Source organism: Nuphar pumila, chromosome 5 (genome assembly GCF_984573655.1).
Source record: "Nuphar pumila chromosome 5, dmNupPumi1.hap1.1, whole genome shotgun sequence".
NCBI classification, from domain to species: Eukaryota; Viridiplantae; Streptophyta; class Magnoliopsida; order Nymphaeales; family Nymphaeaceae; genus Nuphar; species Nuphar pumila.
Window position 1 is genome coordinate 67,031,363 of NC_143253.1, and position 6,936 is coordinate 67,038,298.

Sequence of the window (6,936 nt, forward strand, 5' to 3'; positions counted from 1 at the left end):
CATCACTTAGCATCGGAGTCCGGTGCAGTTGCAAAAACTTAAGTACCCTTTCCTGTTATTCTCGCCATGAAACGATGGTTCGAGAAAAGGATAATTATGTCCTCCATTCAAAAAAAGAAAAATGACGGTTCGAGAAAAGGACAAAAATGTGCTGCATCCAGAAAGTTGAGGATGATGTTAACTCTTCAAAGTCCAAACATTCCGTTTTGCACCATCTGATGTAACAGGAGCTCCCTTTGACGACACACCCTTTGTCGTCGTCTCAAGTCTAGGTTCCCACCTTGGTTTTTAGCTTGTGTTACAACATATTGCCACCTTTTCCTTCCTGCCTTGTGTTACAAAACATTCTCGGGTTCACGACCGACTGGTTCGATCATTGGTGGACATTATAGGGGCAGTTGTCGGCAATCTTTTTTTACAGTCTTCTCTTCTTTTTCGTTATCGTTAGGAAGTATGGAAGAAAACAATGATGCACAAACATTCCAACAAGTGCCATTAAGGCATCGTGAGTACCTTTCCATGTCATCATGCTATCGTTGAATAATGTATGTCATTGTAAGTGCCATTAAAGCATTATTTTGTTATTGCAGGTAGATTTTATCCTTTCAATGGTTGAAAACTTAACGATATTTGTAAGATGCTGGGACCTATTGACAAGAATGCTTGTTTACAGATTCGAGGAAGGGCCTCTACCCCATCTGATATCCTCCATTCACTCAGTATATGCAATGTATCGTAAATTACAATTGTAGTAATATACTACCAATTTGTGAGATATTGTTTTGTTTGTTAACATCGATTTGTAAGCTATTATGCTGAATATCCATATCAATTTGTAATATATTTTGCGATATGTATATCGATTTGTAAGATATTATGTGTTTTGTAGTGTCGATTTGTAAGCTATTATGCTGAATTGCCGTATTGATTTGTAATATATTATGCGATATGTATATTGATTTGTAAGATATTATGTGTTTTCTAGTATCAATTTGTAAGATATTTGTAGAAAGACTTTTAAAACGTGTGCATGTAGAAATACATTGTTACGCGCTTGCGGTGGCGATTTTCATATTCAAATCACTCCTCATTTAGCGATTTCTATTGAAATCGCTTCACAACATCGTAGATATAATTAAATCACTGTCATGTGAATCGCTATCGTAAACACACATATACGATAAATCATTTCTTTTATTGGCATGATAAATAACAACTCTATGCATATTATAATCAAATGACAAATCGTTGTTGCTTTTATATTGTCTTGAATAAATCATAGTAAACGTCTGCGCTGGCTATCATAAATTGATATCTTTCTTATAAAAGTGTTGAGCTTATCATCTGGTTGTAATGAAGATGATCTATCTCAATTATTGGATAGTTATGGAAAAGTGAACATCTGTACTAATGATGCACCTGAAGAAGTGAACATATGCACTAATGATGCACATGATAAGAAGGGTGTAGGCATTGGATTCACTCTTGACTTGAATGTTCTATTAGAAGAAATGCAATTGGATAATGAGGTAGACGATCATGATAGTACACTTGATAAAGGTGCAGGCACTGGGAATGTACATGATGGTACACATGACTCTGTTCCCGTAGAAGGAATGCAGTTTAATAATGAGGATGCTACACATAAATTTTATAATGAATATACCTTAAAATTTGGCTCCAGTGTTAGAAGGTATTCTTGGTCAAAAAATGCACAGGGTGTCGTGGTGAGAAAGACATGTTTATTCTATGGAAGGTTGGAAGAAGTCAAGTGGAAATCCAACAAGGAGCAAGCCAGATTCAAGATGTGGATGCCCAACTAGAGTGGTGTTAAGAAGACTTCCAAATGGGAAATATGTAGTTCGTACTTTAATCAGTGATCATAACCATGATTTATCTGCTTCATTTATGACTCATATGTTAAGGTCACATTGTAAAGTAACTAAAGCGCATGCTGCAATTGCTGAAATAGCTGATAACGTCGGCATTGCACCAAGGAAGACATACAGTTTGTGCACACACATAGATGGTGGTCGCGAGAATGTGACATTCACACCTATGGATCCAAGAAACCACTTGAGAAGAAAGATTACAGATAACATGAAGAATGAAGAAATATGTTCTTTGGTTGATTACTTACAGAAGAAATCAAGCATTGACCCTGGTTTCTTTAGTGCAATGCAACTGGATGAAGATGGATATGCTGTGAATATGATTTGGGCAGATTCAAAGTCAAGAGTAGATTATGATTGCTTCAATGATGTGCTTGTTTTTTATACGACAATGAAGATTAATACTGAACAATGGCCATTTGCGCAGTTTATCGGAGTGAACCATCACTCACAGAGTTGTATATTAGGTGACGCTTTTTTGTACGACCAGACCAAGAAAAGCTTTGAGTGGTTGTTCAGAGTATTTACATAGGCAATGAATGAGAAACAACCTGAAGTTGTACTTACATATGGTGATCACGAAATTACGGCTGCAGTGTCTCATGTGTGGCCTGATGCACATCATCGCCTATGTTTGTGGCATATCTTTCAAAATACAGAAAATAACATAGGACACATATTTAATTAGAAGATAGGGTTTGACAAAAAGTTTACAAGGTGTGTACTTGAGAGCGTAGACGAGGTCACCTTTATGTCTGATTGGGAGGAAATGATTCAGATGTACGACCTTGAAGACTGTCTGTGGTTACAAAATTTATATGCAAAAAAAGAGAAGTGAGCATTGACATATGAAAAACAATACTTTTATGCATGTATGATAAACACACAAAGAGCTGAATTTATGCATGACACACTGAAGAAAACCCTGTATTCATGTTTAACAATATTTCACTTTATGGAACAATATGAATTATTTGTAGACAGTCTTAGACATAATGAGCTTGAACAAGATGTGAAATGCTTCAATACACGCCCTGTAACTTTGAGCATGAAAATACTGATGCGACCTGCATATCTGTATACACTAACTATATTTAAATGGATTAAGGAGGTTATACAGGTCATGAATTATAACATAGAAGGATGCGTGCAAACTGAGAATATGTGCAAATACCATATTGTATGGGAGGGCGAAGAGTATCAGAAAAGGCAAAAAGCACATGTCATGTACAATGTTGACAACAAAATAGTTGAATACACGTACAAACAGTATGAATTCAAATGTATTTTATGTCATCATGCATTAAAGACACTTAATCAAGAGAAGATACAAGAAATACCTAAGTCATATTTAGTGCGAAGATGGAGGAGACAAGCAAAGATTGAACTATTGGGTACAGATAATGTCAGTCAATCTGGTGTTGATGAGAAGTGTCACATAGCCTCCCATTACCAACAATTGTGTAGGTCATTAATGCATGTTGCAGATTTGACATCAAAAAGTGAAGAAACCTATGTATGTATGAGAAAAGCGTCAAGGGAGTTACTTGACAACATGCAATTAATTCACCATCAGTCCGTTGCAGCTCATGAAGACCAGTCTAAAAAAATGACAACAAACAACGAAGGTAAAAATCATGCTTTCCTTGACACTCATAAGAAGTTGTGCCGTAGCGTAAACACCATCTTCAACAAGTCAGGAGTGAACATTGTAGATTATGATGAAAAAATTTACCTAGCGAAGGGTATCAAAAGAAAACCTGTCTCTGATCGCAGTCGTTGAAGGACAAAGGGTGCACTAGAATTGGTTGGCAAGAAAAGGTCTAAGAAACAACCAACCTCTAAGCAAAAGCAACCAAGCCCTTCACATGAACAGGTATATAATACATTATATTGCTTCCCATGTAAATTGCATTAGGTGCAACTTATCAATATATAACTTGTATAATTTTCAACATGCAGCAATACCTTACATACGTAATTTCTAACGTTGTAACCTTCAATCCTCCCGACCAATTTTTTTGGAACGATAGTTTCAGTTTCACAAGTCTTTTGGTATGCAATCATTGTTGGGAGGATGTTTGCATTTTCTGTGAAACTTAATGTAGTGACTTATATTGTTCTATTTCATGACAGACTGAGATCAATTCGAAAGCGAGCTATGCAACACATGAATCGCATATGAATTCTGCTTAAGTCTTACTATAAAGTTAGTTGTCATGCCTCTTTGTATGACCCAATTTCCACATTGTCGGATTTGTTAAGAGTTTAACAAAATAGGAGGTGAATATGCTTATACACTTGATGGTCTTCTTCAGAAAGAGTTTTGGATGAAGCCATTTTCATGAATCGTGAGTCACAAAAATAGAATTGTTAATATTTTTGTGGATCACCATGCATGAAAATGGCTTCATCTAAAAAGCTATGAAACAAAAGAATCGCGTGTGAACTCTGTTTAATAATGTATCTTTTATATATATAAATTCTTGTAATATGTATCATTCACATGTATAAATCGTTATAATGTGTATCATTCACATATATAAATTATTGTCTCATCTAGCCTATAGAGGTATAATTTTGATACCGTAGGTAAATCATCCTTGCTCAGTACTTATACAATTAGTGAAAATCATTGTCTCAACTAGCCTTCACATATACAAATCGTTATGCATATACTGTTTCATCCATATCGTATGGGAGGACCTCTACCCCATCCGGTATTGTCTATTCACTCAGTATATACAATATATCACAAATCGTTGTTGTAGTAACATAATACCGATTTATGAGATATTGTTTTGTTTGTTAATATCATTTTTTAAGTTATTATATTACATTTCTGAAGCAATTTTTGTAATATATTTTACCATGTGTATAACGATTTGTACAACTGGATGGAAATCACAATGTGCATGAGTACAAATCGTGACAAAAGTGCACAGACAAATCGTTGTCTCATCTACAAATCAATGTGAAAATCAACATGAAAAATATTAGTATCTATTTACAATACATCATGACCAATGGCCAAAATGACTGATTAATAAATGGCCAAAAAGAAAAACAATAAACAAAGCCACACGAAGTATAGACTTAGTAAATAACAAATCGAGAATAATTCAACGATACAAATCAAGATAACTTTATAAATACAAATCAATTTCATTCAGAAAGACTAACAAAGATATATCGTTGTCGCGCTAACTTCATAAATACAAATCGATTTCGTTCACAAAGACATATCGTTGTCGCGGTAACTATAAAACTACAAATCAATGAGATTTACAACCGTAATAATTTACGAAAAAACCTAGTCTTTTTTACCTAGAACACAATGGTTTGGCTTAGATAAAATACATGACCATCATTATAAAAAAAATAAATATCATCACCTGTATGTAATTAACGAGATGTCTAATTGTATCAAAAAAATAGTTATGTCTTTGTTTGTCACTGTGAACGATATCGATATATAATATAGCCATTTACTCATAACAATTTGTAACTGTTACTTAATTCAATTTGTACTTTACTAAGTCTAAACATCATGTCGATTGTTGTACACATGCGTAAAACCCTACAAAATATAAAAACCTAATATAGATCTATATATAAAACCCTACCCTACCCGACCCGGCCCGTTCAAGTCTAAAACCCTAATCTATTTAACCTCACTTCCTCTTTCTTTTTTACGGCAGTGCAGCTTCTTCTTCTTCTTCTTCTTCTTTCTCCTTCTTCTTCTTCTCTTTCTTCTTCTTCTTCCTTGTATTATTCTTTCTTCTTCTGTGTTTCTTCTACCTGTGCTTGATAGATGGGGTTTGATGCTGATAACGTAGTTGTTTCACTCCGTGAGGAAAGATTTGTATAATCTTCAATGATGATTATGGTGGTTATTTGCATGATAGACAGAGGGGGGTGATGCAGATGTCCATCTATTTGATCTATTCCTACTGTCAGACCCTCCATTGTTCGCAAACCATACTTCATAGTTGAAAAAATATCTGCCTAATCTTCGATATACTTCATGACAAATACTTAAAAATGATTTATCAAGTAGCCCCTTGACTCCTTCAAGGGGACGGTGCCTAACCTTACGTTGTGAAGCTTATTGTCAAGAGTGCACCAATGCTAGAGTCTCTAAGAATCGTCCTCAGTCTGAGGAAAATGGTGTAGTGGGCTGCCATTACTAATGAGATCGTTTTCTTGGAGATGATGTATCTTCAACTGCACATAGAATCACTTTGCAGGATAGAAGGACACGACGATTAACAATACAAATATTTTGGTGATCTCTTATGTAAAAATGAGAGTCTCTAAAAGACATATATGCGTTCGACATAAATGTTCTCTCATAGATATTGTAACAAAATACTAATATTTTTTCTATATGAATGTGGTTGTAAATCATGTAAACCATGTAAACCATGTAAACCATGTGAATTTGTAGTTATGAAGTTACGGCGAGAACGATATGTCTTTGTTTGTATTTGCGAACAAAATCGATTTGTATTTAAGCAATTAACTCATTTTGTATCGTTGAAGTAAAACCCAAAATCCTTAAACACTCAACCCCCATCGTCCGTAAAAGCGATTAGGAAATATTGTTGACATAAACAATGTCTGTAAAAGCAAATCACGATAGCACGTAGCCTTCATACATCATTATGTAAATCACGATGGTTCGTATCGTTTACTTAGACAAACCTCATTGTCTAAAAGACAAAAGTCATTGTATAAATCATGATAGTATAACGATTTACACAATGATATCTATATCAGTCACAACTGGATGAAAATCGCTCTGTGCATGAGTACAAATCATGGTAAAAATGCACTGTCAATGCTTGTGCAAATCGTGATCACCGTTTATGAATGTTTGTGCAAATAATTTCAGCCTTATATAAACGCTTGTTCGATTTTAATTTACGAAGGCCGATCATTACAACTATTTGTTCAGTGACATTTTTGTGCTATACTGATTGAAATAGATTTATACAATAAAAAGTCACGTTAAATAAAATAGCTCATTTCCACTTTACAC